The 15907-nt window shown below is 45.1% G+C and overlaps 1 protein-coding gene across 1 annotated transcript in view; it reads right to left on the minus strand.

Moving 5' to 3' along the window:
* The window catches only part of LOC142583307 (uncharacterized), a 41398-nt gene that overhangs the window by 11677 nt on the left and 13814 nt on the right, over nucleotides 1-15907 (minus strand). The gene's annotated exons all lie outside the window — the stretch shown is intronic.

Raw genomic sequence — 15907 nt, forward strand, 5'->3', positions numbered from 1 at the left:
ACGGGACTGATTTTCGGCCACCCATAAGGTAACGCCCAAATGATGATAAACGAACAGGGAATTTAGATAATCCAATTAAACTGGAGGCGGGCAGAACGCTGAATTCTGAATTTATGCCATTAGATTATTCAGCTCATGGCTTCGCTAGAGCTCGCGGAGATTTTGAACATAGCCAAACTCGGCCCTTCCTGCGTTGCACCTTAAGGGGCGTTCTGAGTAATCTGGTAATTATTCCTCTGCTTGTATTCTAACATGTTATAAAACACTTGGGGCCGAGTTCACAAAGCTTTTCGTTCGAAAGTGCTGTTTTTGATTGGCCGATCCCCTTCGCTAATATGTCCTACATGACTATTGGCTGGCTAGCGTAAGAACATTTTGTGAATACTGTCTCTGTTGTTGCTCTCCTTAAAGTATCTTAAGGCGCCTTAAAACAGTTGCACCGTTTGGAGTGTATATTTGGCCCACAACCTGATCGCCATCTGCCTCACTTGCGTTTCCTTTCTTGAAAACACTGCGCTCGCTACTTTCCTGCCGAGAGTGCTATGTCACGTTGATAACGCGCATGCCGTTCGTGACTTGCAAGTACCGAGCTCGCAGCGTTAAAGAAAGTAAATGTGGTCAAAGCAGACGACGATTATCGTTGTGGGAGAAGACATGCGCTAGAGAGTGTACATTTTTTTAAGAGTTTAACGTTTCAAAATTCGCGCCACCACTCACGCATTGTAGAAAATGAAAACAAAATACACACAAAAAAACAGCAGGACCACTATGTCACCTTTCACCACCGAGCACAAATCGAGAATCGCCGATCTGACTACCGCCGCGTGTATAAGACGAGCGGCCGACTGGTCCACTGTGAATCACTACTTTTGTTGCAATTCATAGGCGCTCAGGGAACTCGGTCGTGCTTCGGGAAGGTCAGTCAAAATTCCCAAAAATCGACCTGCCAACCCTCCCAATACGCCATGCCTCGTCCAACTTTATTGTCTGATCTGACTGTCATGTGAATTCACCGGGCTTTATCAATTAGAAAGCTTGCTGAATGGCTGTCAGTGCCGCATGCTTCAGAATATGCAGACGCAGATTTGATGTTCTCAATCTCTGTTGGCCTCAATTTACGAGTCCATTTGCGAATTGGCACGAAGGTGCTGGTCACGTTATGTTCGATGCCACAGACATCATCTTTTTTTTTTCATAGGTGGCGTGTGCACACCGAGTACTTTTTCTGATGTCATGGTAAGCGACAAGAGTAAAGTTAGAAATTATTATGAAGCTGCTCAATCTTGAAAAACCTGCTTCGCTAAAGGCATTCAAGTAAGACCCATTAGTTTCAACAACTTAGAATAGTTCCGTCCTTTCACCAGCTGACATTAAAGGTAGAAACCCGAAGTCATTTGTTTCATTATACACATGGCATGAATCGCGCCCTTGCCTTTTTGCTGAGGATTGGTGAAACCGTAATGAATCCGTATACAGACTGATGTACTACACGTCCAAATTAATACTTGCGAAACACAGAGCGTTGGCTCAGTAGCTATGATTGTATGTGCTTTGTATGAGGTCGTGAGATGACACCCGGCTATTGCGGTCGGTTTGTTACAGCGAAGCTGTATATGACTCGGATCAGGGGATCTCTTCGTCTCCGTCGGCAGAACAGTCGACAGAAAACAACTCCGCGAATTGAAGCGAAAATGCATATCTCCATTGAAATTACGCATGCAAGACACGCCCTAGTATTCTTTTCAATAAAGCAAAGTCGGAAACTAGGGTGGAAACCATCAGATAGTCGATAAGGCGCGTTCGAACACTGTGAAGCCCCCTGCGTTCGCCGAATGCGTTTCCCCGATAAAGATTACGGTTGCATAAGCTGCAGTTGTCGAGAAGCGGAAACTGTAGCATACGGAGGAGGGATGATTTTGCTACACTTTTACATGCAAAAGAACCCGCTTCGAAACCCATTTCGTTTGAGCGGTGATAGCGCTATGGGAAGGCCACGCATAGTTAGGGCTCCCGAAGAGCAGCGTGAACACTATGAGTGGCGACGGGACGAGCAACGTCAATATGTACAAGGGCGTCGTGCCCAGGCTAGGCAGGGCCCAGTGGTTCTTGTCTTGCTGTCAATCACTTCATGGAGTGCATTGCTCAATCAATATACAACATATACAAGCAAGACGATTATATTTGGCAGCGCAATTGTGGTGTGCTTTGTTTACGCAAACTAATTGACACATCGTGCTGTTTGCTGTGAGCTACCTATCTGGAATAGCAATTAATTTCGTAATACTGACACGTGTACTTGTCATTATCGGGCGACACGTTTCATCGTGTTAAAAATGTTATCGCTCAGCGCAGGACGCGTCTACATGTATCGGAAGTTTCTAGAATGTTATCGATGCTTCTATCCGCTGTCTGTTGTCGCCGAACCTTGTGTAATCTGTTTGCATGTATGCGCAACGCGAATGGCGTAGAACTTTGTGGAAGGCACGCGGGTCCCAGCGGTTACTCTGGAACATTCGACGACCGATCTATAAAAGCCCACGCGTTTGACCCGCTGATCAGATTTTCGACGTTCACCGACTGTGTTCGCCGCTGTCGCCGTTCTTTGAGCATAGCCTGTTCTTGAGGGCACAAGTTCACCCAATAAAACGCTAGTTTCGTCTTTCGCAGTTTGGCTGTTTTCTTTACTGTCACTAGCAGGTGACAATGCACTAAACCGTGCAGATTCATTAGCATTTCATGGCAATTTGCACGTGGTCTACATATCCGTAGCATTTTTCACCTTTGTTAAAACGTCCGTGCGAGTCCTATGGCCCAGACAAGAGCTACTTCAGTTAACGCAAACTTGATGCAAAATAATAAACTCACTCATGTGCGAGCCTCATCAAACGGCTAATTGACTTTTCGAGTTGAATTTCTCAAATGCACTCACTACTAATAATGTAGGAGCAGTAGTTGGCTCGCTCGTTGGGTGTTTTATCTATGTGGCCTGTATAACCGGCGCGGCCGCCATGTGAGTTTGTGTTCCATCTGCTGAAAATGGAGGGAGCATAAAAGTTTGAAACGCAAAAGTGTTCCACTACCAAAACTGCACTGCAGTTCTGCCAGGAATCTGTAACAGAAGCCGTGGCACCATATAAAACTCTAAATAAATGTAGAGTGAAGTTATCTTCACTTCAAAGGTTGCGTCCCTTTAGTTTCCTCTACTTTATCCATGTCGCCTCTGGTACATGATTTTTTGCTAAGCAACAACCACTGTCCACTTCCATGACCATGTAAAAAAGTAAGATAACGGTAATAATTACTACTACTACCGGTGGCGTAGCGAGAAATTTCGTTCGGGGGGTGGGGGGGGGGGAGCTCACGTTGCAGCTTGGCCTCCTCCTTAAGAGGAAGCTTTATCTCGGATGCTCCTATCTGAATACATGTAGAAAGTGAATTGGTTTTTCTCGGCAACCAGTGCACAAAACTTGATGAGGTTTGTTGCAATTAAAAGAAAAACTTAAATTCTAGTGTCTTCTGGTTCTGAATTTTTCATTTAGGTTGTCAATTTTTTATTAAAGATTGGCAGAAATCTCAAATTTTCAGAAAACGAAAGTATCACGTTTAAAGCTCTGCAACTCAAAAATGAAAAATAATATCACAATTCTGTGAATCATATCTAATACTACATCTATCGCGGACAAAATTGATATGTTACAAATGAATCTCAAACAATTTAGCATTATCGAAATACGGCTTTTGCAGAACCCTTGTGCACCACGTAACTAATTCACGTAAGATACAAATTGACATATCGAATTTGTCCGCTTTCACTCTTATAATAGATGCCGTTTGAAGAACCGCGATATATGTTTTTGATGAAGAAATTTTACTTTGTAAACGTCGTACTTCTATTTTTTTCGCACTTTCAAACTTTTCAAAATAATTTAAACAAAATTCAGGCCCTATATCGAACTTCCGCTTCCAAAAGATACTAGAAGTTAACTTTCTCAAATTCAACAAATTCCATTAAAAGTGATCCAGGGGTTATCTCAGAAAAGCGTTCTGCGTTTTACATTTATTTGAATAGGCCGCGTCGGAGTTGGGCCCGAGCTTAAGCTTCCTCTTAAACAATTTCTCGAGAGATCAAATACATAAATAATAACTGCATTGCCATTGTCAAAGATCCTGCAAACGAATTCTTGAACGCCAGGCCCTGTCAAAACAAGTCATATATGTATTTTTTAATAAAAAGATGTACTCGTATATGCCAGAAATTGAGCTCAAAATAACTTATATCAATGCTTCCATGTTTTTGTCTATTTAAAAAGTAAAGAAAATATCACACACTCCTTAGAACTATATCAGTTCGAAACCAGCAAAGCAGTGCATGCTACTGATATGAGAAATGTAAATGCCAAGAAACGAACAAGTTGAGGAGAAATATGTTATAGAAACTTTGTAATTCAACAACCTTTTTTTACATTTTTGTACATATGCAACGGCCAGTGAAAAATCTCAATTACGCTGTCAGTTATTCCAATGTATTACGCAGGATCAGCTGTCACCGGTCGTCTATCGTGAGTAATTGCACCGAAATTATTGTCCAGCAGAGAGCACCTTTATAAAGCCGTTCTGCAATATACACGAGGGCGAGTCGAATGAAAGTAAAAAAAATTAAATTATGGGGTTTTACGTGCCAAAACCACTTTCTGATTATGAGGCACGCCATAGTGGAGGACTCCGAAAATTTCGACCACCTGGAGTTCTTTAACGTGCACCTAAATCTAAGCACACGGGTGTTTTCGCATTTCGCCCCCATCGAAATGCGGCCACCGTGGCCGGGATTCGATCCCGCAACCTCGTGCTCAGTAGCCCAACACAATAGCCGCTGAGGAACCACGGCGGGTGAGTCAAATGAAAGTGAGCCAATGCAAATATATGACAAACGGGGTACTTAATTTAAAAGTGGTCTCCTTGAGCATTTAGACATTTATCCCATTGACTAACGAGTCAGGTGATTCCCGTCTCATAAAACTCCTCAGGTTGCTGCTTCAACAAATCTGCCAACTGACTCTTTCCCGCCATCGTCCGACACGAATCTGTTTCCCTTAGGCTGTTTTTTTTTTTCATTTTCCCCAAAATGTGGAAGTCGCAAGGCGACAGGTCTTAGCTGTATTGCGGATGTTGCAGCGTTTCCCACTTGAACTTTGCCAGTTTTGTATTAACCACATCAGCGACGTGGGTATGGGCATTGTGGAAAAATTAAAAATTAAATTATGGGGTTTTACCTGTCAAAACCACTTTCTGATCATGAGACACGCCGTAGTGGAGGGCTTCGGAAATTTCGACCACCTGGGGTTCCTTAATGTGCACCTAAATCTAAGTACACGGGTGTCTCCGCATTTCGCCCCCATCTAAATGCGGCCGTCGTGGCCGGGATTCGATTCCGCGACCTCGCTCTCAGCAGCCCAACACCATAGCCAGGTCGTGGAACAAGATGACCCCATTCGTCAATTTTCCACGTCGTTTGTCCTTGATTGCGACACGCAGCCCATCCGGCGTTTCACAATATCAGAAACAAGTGATAGTCTCTCCGGCTTTAGAAAATTCTATCAGTAATGGCCCCTGACGATCGAAAAAAATAGTAAACAACACCTTTCCGGCAGAAATGACGGCCTTTGCTTTCTTTGAGGGTGTTGAATCCGAATGTTTCCATTGTAAGTTTTGCCGTCGTGTTTCAGGCTCGTAGTAGTGCCACCATGGTTCGTTCCCGATCACAACTGCAGACAAGAAGTCGTCACCCTCGTTGTAATACCGGATCAGATGAGTCAAGGCAGCGCAGAACCTTCATCTGGTGGTGGTTCAAAATCTTGGGCATCCATTGCGCACACAAGAGCGAATGACCGAGATGTTCATGAATTATGGCGTGAACCGAACCGCGACTGATGTTCACACCCTCGGCCAGTTCATCGATGTTTATCCTCCGTTCTTGTCTCATCAGCTCATCAACTTTTGCTCTTGTGTTGGGGGTGATTGCACGATGGCTTTGGCCCGGTCCTAGATCATCTTTGCAACTTTCACGTCCTTTTTCAACCGTTTGCTCCAATGCTTCACAGTGGCCAATGAAATGCAATGTTCAACGTACACGGCAGCCGTGAGGCGAATAATTTCCTTTTGGGAAACACTTTCAGCTGTCAAAAAATTCACGACACTCCGCGGCTCAACTTCTGAATTGTCCATTACGTCACGCAACCATGTTCAATCCAGTGTATGAGAGCATTAAAGAACATTTACCCTGACATATGCGTGTCACTTTTGTAAATGAAATGTACCTGTATGTTACGCGCATGCCTCGCAGATAATGAACCGAACCATTATTGCGCGGGGTGGGTAGGCTCACTTTCATTTAACTCGCCCTTGTTCATTAGAAATGCGAAGATACAATGGAATATAGAAATGCTTGATAAAGGGCAAAAAAGTGTCACTGGAAAGAAAGTTCACTGCACGTATACACAAAACCTTGCAACAAGATGTTTAAATATACGTATAAGTCCCCAATAAATCAACGTATCTAAGAAAAAGTCACTGTATATAATGCGTCAAACAAGGCGAATAAACATGTAGCGCAATCACAGATTCACAGAATCCTAGATCCCGCCCCTATTCCATCCACTCCATCCGATGCATTGCGTGCGACGGAAGGCAGCGTGCTTGCTCCCCGCTTTTCCCCTTTGCGCACGCAAGACTGAGCCACCATCGTCGACTCACTTATTCGACCCCCCCTACTCTTTCACTCGCACATAGAGCATGCGGCGCGCGGTCACGACGTTATTGCCCTGAGACTTCATAGGAAACATGAGGGCGACGTCGACAGCAGGAATGCGCCTGGAGTCTTCATATGATTGCTATCACAATAATATAATAATAGTATCCGGCAACCGAAGCGTGCCGTGGCCGATTACTTTCCGCAAAAGAAGTAACAAACTGTCACCATGCGACAGTTCGCTGCGCCGCAACAATGTTTTTTTTTTTCCTTCTGTGGGGCGGGAGCACTGAAATGAAAAAAAAAACGCAAAGGAGAGTATGTCGGCCCCAATCCAATGCCTACTTTCGGCACCTAATGTGGCTACCGAAGGAATATCGAAGAAAACGTGAGACGCTTGGTCCACCGAGAACCATGCGCATAGTGCTCGGTATTTTACACCGGCGAGACAAGACTCTCCGGAGAGGTTGCGCTCAAGCGAACACGGTGTAATCCGTCAAGTCTTCACAGTGATGGCGGTGAGCGACCATTGTTTCTTTTTCTCGTCTGCTAGCCAGGGGCCGTCAAAAACTCTGCCAGGCGAAAATTCACTCGGCCAGAGAAAACTACACGCGCACCGAAGCACGCCGCGCGGTGGTTTCGGGGCAACATAAGAAAAACACATGCGCTCTGGCTGTCTCTGGCAGCCCGCGGCTAGGGTAGCGAGAATAAAAACAAATTAAAAGGGTCAATGTGTCCTCACGAATAAAAATCAAAGTGGAAAAAATAAATGAGAACGTAGTTACCCTAGCTGGCATTAGTGTCTTGATATAGATGCTTTGGCGTAGGTGAAAAAAAAATGTTGATATTTTTTATGCAACATGACGGCACAAATGAGCCACCACAACGCTTTGTCTCATCGTATCTCGCTGCGTGTTTTGTCAACTTGTCTGATACTGTGTTGATTTGGCTTGTCTCGTCGTATGTTCCGCTCTAAGACTTTAGAAAAGCAAATGCACCTTTGGCGTCAAATGTTTATAACAACATTAAGCCCACAAAGTTCCGGAATTGAAAATCTGAAGCACGACTTGGGAAATATTATTGCACCTTTCGCATCAAAAGTCTTTAGAACTTTATACCCATAAAGTGTCAGAATTGAAATCCAAGCGCTCCCGATTCCGCGGCCTCAACGAGAAGCTGCGACGTGCCCACCCACCACGCCTTTGAAACTTTGTGCTCGGATGGAGGTCCTTGCGTTACGATATGTGACTCCCGGTGCATTGGCGTTGCCGCGAAATCCAGCCCGATTTCGCAACGTTCGCGCTAAAATGTTTTTTCGAGCGTGAAAAAGGACATTCTAGACAAAATGGAGCATGATTTGCGCCGCCAGGGGTTGTTTTGGCCTGCGGCGCATGAACAGCACGAATAATTTCAGCGGGGGGGGGGGGGGGGCTGAAGCCCCATAAGCCCCGCCCCCTGGCTACGCCCCTGACTACTACTATTATTACTACAACTTCTGCTAGTACTGTTACTACTACTACTTCTAATGATATTAATAATAAAATATAAGAATAAGCAGAACAATAAAAGCAAAGAAAATCTGGTATCTAATTTCACGTACGGAGCATATAAGGTGAATTTTCTTTTCTGTTATATAAAGTTTTCATATGTGAAATATGTGGCACAGCGCTTCATTTGACGTGGATTAAGCGTAGAATCGTCATTCCGTGGCACACTTATCGTGATTGCCATTTTTCTTTTAATTTGCGATAGACCTAATCTCCAATCTCATAGGCTAACTGGAGTGGACTCCGAACCTTCGCTTACGTATACTGAGAGATAGTATCCCCTTCATATGTTATCGCCGCAACCACAGTTGCGTCTTTCTGTTCCTCCCGCCCCGCGCACTGCCGTGGGCCGCGCGTCGTCAACTCGACAAAAAGTGCTATTGTCGTTTTTGCGCCGTCGTCAAACAGGCATCGTAATACATGCGTTGTCTTACTATCATAGTGATGCCGCTGTGGTGATTTCGTCGTCGTCATTTCAGTTTCCTCGTCCAATTTTGGTCATACCAGTGTCGTAGCATCGTTGTGTTCACGTCACCATCGCCATACAAACGTCGTCACGCTATCGTCGGCATGCATTCGAAGTTATACCATTGCCCTCCTGCCAGTCGTTGCAACGCTGTCGTTTTAGCATCGTCATCATTTCACAATCGTCAGCCCATAGTCGTGATACCGCAATCGTGAAAGCGCCTTCGTCGTTCTATCGACGTCATTGATTTTCTGCCATTCTATTGGCGTCACTATGTCATCGTCATGCCGTCGTGGTCATGATCAACATTTGTGAGCGAATGTCCCAGCAAAGTTGGCCGATCTCGGAGACTGCGTAGGTCGCATATTGCTGGAGCACTGTAAATCTCAAAATGACCACAACTGATCCTAAACAAATGTATCTTCAGCAATAAGATATGTCGCCCCGGTGCTTCAATGCTAATCACATTAATCTCGGCAGTCATCTTGAGATGAGTTCTATCGGAAGTTTTTCCTTTGTAAATTTGATTTGTCCGCCAAGCCGTTGTGCTCCTTACAGAATACCGTTAAATGCCACGTGTCGCAGTAAATCCGGCGTCGGCGTCTGGCGCCGGTTGTCTTTGAGCGAAAAATGATTCCGCACCACGCATACCGAACAACGCAGGACCTCGGAGTGTCGCAGAGGAGTTACTGAACTTATTGAATTTCTCAAAGTGCGCCAGAAAAATCGTGAAGCACAACCTAAACACAACCTATGGACATGGTAGCGTCGGATTGTAATCTTAATATACGAGCACAGATAATTCTGTCACGCGGAAACTCAAACACAAACCCCTTTTCCAGCGTTTGTACCATTCACAGAGCGACGCGCCCAGCGCAGTTCCTTGCAACAACACCATCCAGATGGCGTTCGGCTCTGCGCATCGACCGTAGCGCCGCGCGGAGGCGAAGGAGAAAAAAGAGCGAACCCTACAGCTCGTCTTCGTGCATAGCATTCGCCGCCTAAATTTCTCGGCAAGCATCACAATTACCAGACGCGTTGTCTTAGCGGCTATGGTGTTGCGTTTCTAAGCACGAGGTCGCGGGGCCAAATCCCGGCCATGGCGGCCACGTTTCAATGGGGGCAAAATGCAAGAACGCCCGTGTCTCATGCATTGGGGTCCCGTTAAAGATGCCCTGGTGGTCAAAATTATTCCGGAGTCCCCCCCCCCCCTTGGCGGCGTGCCTCATTACGAAATCGTGGTTTTCTCACTAAATCCCCGGAACTCAATTCATACATACAGTTACATAAGCTGTAGTTGTCGGAAAGCGTGAGAACCAGTCAGCGGTATTTGAATGCTACCGCGTTTCACTCTTCAAGGCGAAGCATAAGCGTCCGCGAAATTTTTTGACACCATACTCCCTCCGGTGCTGCACCATACAACGGAATACGCTTATGACACAATTCCTCATACATGCTCACATGGTTCATCCATTCCCCATAATCGACGCACCGTCGCAAGCGTTCTAGAAGACCCAATACTACAGCCACCACTGGAACCGTTCAGTTCTTTGTTCCAAGCCTCGATCTTGTGTGGTCCCTAAACGACTATGTCAGCCTGTCACGGTTTTCGGCCTACGTCCCACGGCAAATCCTGCAACGACATAGTGGGCCAAAGTCATTTCCGGGCAGGTAGCAGCCATTGACCCCTGTGGCAACATTGTCGTGGCTGCCGACCAACGAAGAAGTACTGGACCAGCATTTCTTCACCACCACTCGAACATTTACAATGTGGATGAGACTGCTTTATTCTAGGAGATGCTTCTATGGAAGACAGACCTTGGACTTAAAAGGCCAGAAATGCTACAAGGGAAAACGCAGCAAGCAACGTGTAACCATTTCGTTGTGCGCTAACATGGATGGCACAGACAAACGTCCACTGTTCGTGATCAGTAGAAATGAGAGGCCCTGTTGCTTCAAGAGAATTAGTAGGTTTTCGGCTAAGAAACTGTTTTCGTGCTATATCGAGCGTGCAAAGTCTTACGAAGCTTTAGCTATGTTAATTACAAAATTGCCCACGTCGACGCCGCCAAGTCGCCTTCCAAGTAAGGAACGGATGCTGTCCACGTATCTCGTCTGAGAGCGTATTATTCGGCTGCCTTGTTCTCGTTCTAACAAGCTCTTAGATTGTGGTCCAGGCGCCCCAAAGATCATGTTGCGGTATCAGTTGAGGAAGCTGCGTGTGCGTGGAAAAGTCACAGAGTTGACATTTTCGTGAGCTGTTAGCGTACTAGCTTGTCTGTCTGATCCCCGGAAGGCGTTAAGCGATATATCGAAGTTGGTGTTTTGAAACAAATGATGATTTCGCATATAATAAATGAGCGGTTGAGACTACCACAGGGCAAGAGATACCGAGTAATTAGTCAGTAATTCATAACAGTGTATATAACTTTCTACTCTTAATTTCAGCGGGCTCATTAATCTGGAGACAATGAAACCAGCTCTCCGTAGAAGCCATTTCAATTTTCGGATATGCAAAAATTTCATCACTCGCGGAACTTTGGCATGCGGAAATACGGCTATCAGAGCACGCGAAAGTGAAACTGCGAGGCTACGGCACGCGCGCAGCCGCGCTCCTTGAGGCGACGTTCTGCTGACGCCAGCTAGCGGCTGGCAGCCAGCGCGTTGCGACTCCTTGCTTCTCGCGCCATTTCCTAATTACTTGAAATTAACTAGCCGGTGGATGATATTGCGTATGATATCCGTGAAGCTATGTTATGCAAGTAACTGAGAACTGCTCAAAATTACTAGTGATCACTAAATACTAGGGCTTATTCGCAATATCTTCCAGCTAATCAATTGTTTATTGTCCCCTACATTGTTTCCACTGGTGATGCGGACGAATGACGATTGTAGCTGCGACAGTTCAAACGTGATTTTCCCTCTCAATGACTCTTTATTGATACATTTAGAGTTATGGGTTGCATATACCCGACAACATCGAATTTACAACATCCCTATCATTAGTCACTCTCGGCATTTGTCATACTGTTTACCTTACTACTTGTTTGTTGATACTTTTATCCAACACAACGACAACGTGGAAATGAAAGCAATCATAGTAAAAAGTGATTTTGTGATCACTAATGACTCAGACTTATCAGTTCCTCATTATGAAAATTGAATCACTATTTAACAATTTCATTTGCTATCCATATAGTTTAGATCTGTATATGATCGCGAACACTCAAATAAAGATAAACGCTAGTGATCCTCAGGATTTCGACCTTGTCTGCTAATATTGAGAAAAAAAGAAGTTAATGAAACTCATTCATAGAAATGACAATGGATAACTGAAGGCTACCACAGTCGAACTAAACAAAGTGGCTCGTGATCATTAGTCACTACCCGACCATCTCCTATTCATAATATATGAATTACCATTTTCATGACGTTTAGTTTGATATTTATGACGCTATCCAGTTTAAAAGTAGGTGCACGTCGAACGTAATGCATCACCAATGACCACTAGTGACTCCACATTATGAAAAAAAGCAAGTAAGCAAGCAAGCAAAAATTTTAATGTGATGAATTTTTTATTGATACCAATAATGACGTGCAGGAATGAAGATCACCACTGTTATACTAAACAAAGTGATTTGGGGTCACTAGTTACTCAATCCTAGCATCTCCTTGTTATTATTACTGAATAATTGTTTGTATTACTTTCCATTCTATATTCATTGCGCTATGTTGCATAAAATAAGAGAATGCCGAACTGAACCTATCACCAATTATCGCTAATAGCCGGGCCTAATATGTTCGCTATGATAACCAAAGAAATGGAGATTTCATGATTTTTCGATTGAAATCAATGACGACGTATATGAATGAACGCTATGACTGACATACTAAACAATGTGATCCATGATCAGTAGCAACTCAGTCCTACCACTCCTAGTTATCATAACCGAGTCACATTTTGAATAACTTTTCATTTGTCATTCATTACGCAATGCTGTAAGAAAGTAGGACCTGGCTTTATCAGTTAGCAGTGGTTGCCATTAAATGTTGACTTAATTACAGTGCAAACGACATAAATGATGACGTAAACGAATGAAAACTGTGATTGGGCCAGTAAAATTAATGAATCAGTATCATTATTTTTGTGCAGTGGTGGCGTAGAGATAGAGCATACGCCTCGCGTGCAAGAGGACCGTGGTTCGAATCCCGGTGCCGCGCGATTTTCCACCAGATTAAAAAAAAACAATCCACGTGTTGATAAAATTGCATAAACAGGACTGGAGTGCAGCCTGATCCCGGTGACCAGACCCGGTAACGCACTCCCTCACCTGAGCAGGATTGGCAACCCGGTGCAGTACTTGGCCACAACTTCCTATATGAGTACAACAATCAATCATTATTTGGTTATTTATAACAGTTGCAAGCATCATCGTGAATCACATGTTTAATTATATTTGGTTTGATATCTATGACCTTCTTGCCGTTAATTAGTTGCATTGTGTAATAACTTATATGTGCACCTAATAATTTAGTGTAATTATTCCTTTTCATGAGATCATAAACCTTTATTTCTCTAAATACCAAATAAAGCATTTTATGATGTGTCGCAATTTTAGAAAAAAAATTACCGACGATTACGTTACTTCCTAATGCGAAATTTGAGCGCAGCAAATAAGCTGTTTCACCTTTTCGATAGATTGAGGCAAAGAAATCGAGCAACACATGTATGCGCTATCACAGAATTTTTCTTTTATTTTTCACACGTATTCCTTTAACAAAGACTCCACTAACAGTTCTTGACAGTCATGAAGGAAGCTTTGTGGTCGGAGAAATAGACTGATATATGTTCGACTTGGTACACCAATGCTTGATTCTCAAAGACGAGATCTATACAAGTGCCTCGCGAGGTTGTCACAGCCGTGGGACGCGTTACGAGCGAGAGGAACGGGATGTTCTCCCGCATAAGTGTTAGGAAATTGCTGTTTGTCTTTATGTCAAGCCGCCACCGATCTGGCTCTCTGATTGCCACCGCACAGGGTGAACGGCAGCGGCAATTTCGGCTCGGGCGGTGCACATATACAGATCCGCCGCCACCGATCTGGTTCTCTGATTGCCACCGCACAGGGGTTGCATTGGAGGAGGAGCGAAGAAAGGAATTAAGTTCGAGCCGGCGCTTTGACAACCGGAGACTCGCAGGAAGAGGGGGGAGGGGGCAGCGTGTACACCCAGCGGCAAACGATGGGGGCAGAAGCGCGCGCAGCAAGCGGACAACACGATAAAGGGAGGAGGGAAGAGATAGCAGCGACTGACTGATGCCGCTGACGCCGATAGTGAGTCAACCCCAGCTGCGGAGTTGGTTTCAGGGACAACGAATAACCGGCGCGTCGGCAACTGAAGAGCACCCTATCCGCCACACAAGAACAGGGGGGGGGGGGCACCCTTTCCTCCTCTTTCTGCATGGCGGCGACGGTGTTCTATGCAGTCACGTTATCTTGACTCTCTAGCGGCGTCAGCGGCATCCAGCGGTATCAGTCGGTCGCTGCTAGCGCTGGGGGGATGAAAGGGGGGCGGAGCTGGTTACGAGGCCGACGACGACGCGAAACCCAGGAACGGACGCCAAAGAGCTGCGCTCTAAAATAGCGCGCCGGGCTTCAGCAGACACTTAACGCAAATACTAAGTCAAATAGGACTGTTTAAATACCATTCAGAAAACCTCGCCACGCTTGTTTTATGCCAAGAACAGACTTAGCTTACGAGAAAATTGGATCTCAAAGGTCCAAATGCCTTTTTGTAAATTCAAATCTCCCGCCACCCAGCCGGGAGAGTGGTGACGTTGCATACGCCATCACCGCGCTTTGCTGCCGTCGGTGAGTAAAACAGCGCCCGAAAGACGCCGGTACCGAGCCGAGATGGAGCGGTGAATTCGCCGCTGCGGCGGCTTTTTGGCCAAGTGGCGTGGACGGTTCGGGCATCCCGTGACATTACATATGGAAGTTAACTTCTCTGCTACTTGCAGTTCGTGGGAGTTTCGCGAGCCAGCAAAACAAGCGCAGCACTACGCGATAATGTTACTGAATCGCGAAAGCGTGGGCGGCGCGGAGTCGAGCGATAGCGACACCTTTAGACCGCCCACGTCGTTGTCAACGGTAATTCCTATGAGCTCGTTTTTCTAAAAATGAAACAGAACTGAAGAAACAGCATTTATTTTGTCTTGAAGTACAAAGATGTCTTTTTTGCAGCTATGTGGCTGAGTACTAGGGACAGAATTTAACTGAGGAATGCTTTCGTCATCGCGTAAGTACTTGAATGTCCCGGGGGAGTCTCTAATCATGCATTTACCTCAGTTTGTCCATTATTCAGTTTCTGTTCGCGATAATATTGATGCCTTAGAGATTCTCGAGCACTAATCTATCACTGTAGTTTGACCTAATATTTGCCTTTTGTGTCTCTTTAATGCTTGGACTAGATAAAGACATTCCGTCCGCTGATTCTTGCAGAATCTGGCACTGTTACCTTTAATTACACGCCTCGGCGCGAATGTGCGTCATCGCTGCAATTCTAATACACCAATTTTCACATGACCGGCAAGCCCTTTCACATCAACTGAACGATCGAGGTACCTCTTGCCCCGGTAGTGCTGCTTCGTCGAATAACAGTAGGACAAAACAGCCCCAGGAAATAATTCCAGGTAGCGGAATAAAACTAAACTGGACCCATATATTCATGCACCCATATTGTTTATGCCACTAGACTGAAATTAGCGAATTAATTTCCGCTGTGTATATTAAGAATCACCCGGTGTATTTCAAAGAGATCTGAAAAAGAGAGCCAGGAAACAAATCCTGCCAGCGAAATTAGACTACACGTGACATATAGCGTCAGACCGTAGCCAGGATTACGTGACTACAGTTCAATTCGCGAAAAACCAAGCATTGCTCTCCGGTTAACGATGTTTCCCCACAGAGTTACGCCGACCGCATAACCCCCGGCTCGGCTTCGCCGCAGCATTCAATGTTCCGAATTTCTGGACTTTCGAGTTTTCGCGGTAATGTGACGTCACGTGACAGACTGGCGAAGTGGGCGCAGCCCCAAAATTTGACCAATTAGGGAACTCTGATGGTAAAAAAAAGCGTAGGATCAGAAATA

The sequence above is a fragment of the Dermacentor variabilis genome, chromosome 5, assembly GCF_050947875.1.
Source record: "Dermacentor variabilis isolate Ectoservices chromosome 5, ASM5094787v1, whole genome shotgun sequence".
Lineage (NCBI taxonomy): Eukaryota > Metazoa > Arthropoda > Arachnida > Ixodida > Ixodidae > Dermacentor > Dermacentor variabilis.